Source organism: Asparagus officinalis, chromosome 2, assembly GCF_001876935.1.
Source record: "Asparagus officinalis chromosome 2, Aspof.V1, whole genome shotgun sequence".
Lineage (NCBI taxonomy): Eukaryota > Viridiplantae > Streptophyta > Magnoliopsida > Asparagales > Asparagaceae > Asparagus > Asparagus officinalis.
In genome coordinates this window covers 37,934,096-37,936,241 of record NC_033795.1, presented here as the reverse complement: position 1 = coordinate 37,936,241, position 2,146 = coordinate 37,934,096, and positions in this window count along the sequence as shown.

Here is a 2,146-nt window from a genome sequence, read left to right as displayed (position 1 = left end):
AGGTATTTTTTTTCTTCCGCTCTAGTGCTGAAGGGAAAGAAGGTATTTTCTTATCTTTCACTTCAAAAAAACTCAGAGTGGGATCTCCACTCCGAGAATCTGGAAAGGGGAAGCTAAGAGTGGAATCTCCACTCCAAGAATCATGTTTGAGTTACACTGTGTGGCGTTGGCTTAGAAAATATCTGGATAACCCTAAATTGTAAGAAGGTTTGATTACCCGATTTGAAAGTGGACATCTCATTCATGGAAGGAATCGAGAAGGGGTTTTGGCTTTAGCACTAACTGTCGGAAGGTTTGACAAAGTGGGGGTTTGGAACGACCCTAACTGTCTTAAGGTTTGATCACTCAATTTGAGTGGATTTCTCGTTCGTGGAAGGAATCGAGAGGGGATTTTGGCTTTGGCCCTAACTATAAAAAAGTTTGACCAAATGGGAGTGAGGTAGCACAAATAACAGTAGGAGATTGTTGATTTGTACCAATCAGTTTGTTAAAAAGGACATGTGCGAGTTTTGGTGTTAAGTTTTTGGTGGTATTTTCTTGCGAAAACTTTTAACACGAAAGGGGGTTTGACAATTGCTACGGATCAGCAACACAAAAGTTCAAGTACTATGTCGGAATTTCAACAGTAGGAGTGTTAAATTCCTAAGCACAGTGAAAGGATGTATGAGTTCAGCCACAAAAGAAGGAAGGAGGTATTTTCTTATCTCTCGCTTCCTTTATGTCCAATGATTTTGTAGACCCATCGTCAATTGATTTGATCAGTGAGGGATTTTATGGTGGAGGACACTCAATAATATTATGGTAAGGGTTTTGTGAGGGAAGATTGACCAAATGCAGTCATTGAATTTCGTCTCAATGAAAGAGTGCTCAAAGAGTAACAGTGGGAGTATTGATGAAAATAATTCTAGCAATTGAAATCAACCAAGGACTATGGATGAAGGAAAGAAGGTATTTTCTTATCTCTCTATAAGGATCGTAAAATTTTGATATTAATTAAAATATTTTTTTAGTATTTTAAAATATTTAATTATGATTTTTAAAAGAGTATTTGTATTTCTCTTGATTTTCTAGATTTTTCTATGATTTAAAGTATAAGTTTTATATTTATTTAAATGATATTAATATTTATAAATTAATTTAGTACGGTGAAAATTTCTAGAATTAATCTGTTATATTATCGATACTATTACGTATTATTTTTAAATAATATATTGTATTATTATTATTATTACATATTATTTCGTATAATACATTGTATTACTAATTACGTATTATTTGTATAATTTGTTGTATTATTTCTACTATTGCATATTATCGGTTGTATTAGTACAACTGGTACGTTTTATTGTGTATATAATTCTCTTATAATTATTTGATTTTAAATATAAGTAATTATATTTTTTATTAATTATTCTTGCTTAATTGTATAATTTGTTGTATTATTACTACTGTCTGGGTGGGAAATCGATTTCTTTATTGTATAACTTATTACAACTTCATTCGTTACAACAAGTTCAAAAAAAGATCTGTCTTTTTATAAGACTTTTACACAATGAAATTAAAATTACAATCTCCTTCAAACAAACGTAACAGGTGTTTATCGCCCGCTACTTGCGTGGGATCTTTGCCTGTGACGGAGACGTTGATATCCGTAGACCACCAAATGATCAGATCAGATCCAGAGCTTCGTTAATTCGCGAAGGAATTAAGAAGCCGAAGCAATTATCTCGGCAACAGCGAGATAATCACTCTTCTCGAGATTACCGAAACTGGGCAATCTCAAGGGAAGGAACCGGGCTGCAGATCTGACGAACTCCTCTTCTTTATGCTGAAGAATTCGCTGATATCTCCTCCTCCTCTCTAAAATTTGTGGCTCTTCAGTCCTCAGTTCGGCAGGGCTTCGTCAACGCCTCTCGAGAATTCCAGCCTGAAAAATGAAGGCACTGGGGCTATATTTATAGGCTTCGGGACCTTTGTTTTTGAATAAGAATGACCGATTCCCTCTTATCCTCAGTTGTAACCACTTAACCATATTCATAGATGATATTTTATCAGTTGGAGTAAATCCAGGCGGTTAATGGTCGAAAAACCGCCAAAAATAGCCAAAATCAACTTTTTTGGGTTACAGACACCCGCGGGTGGCTCG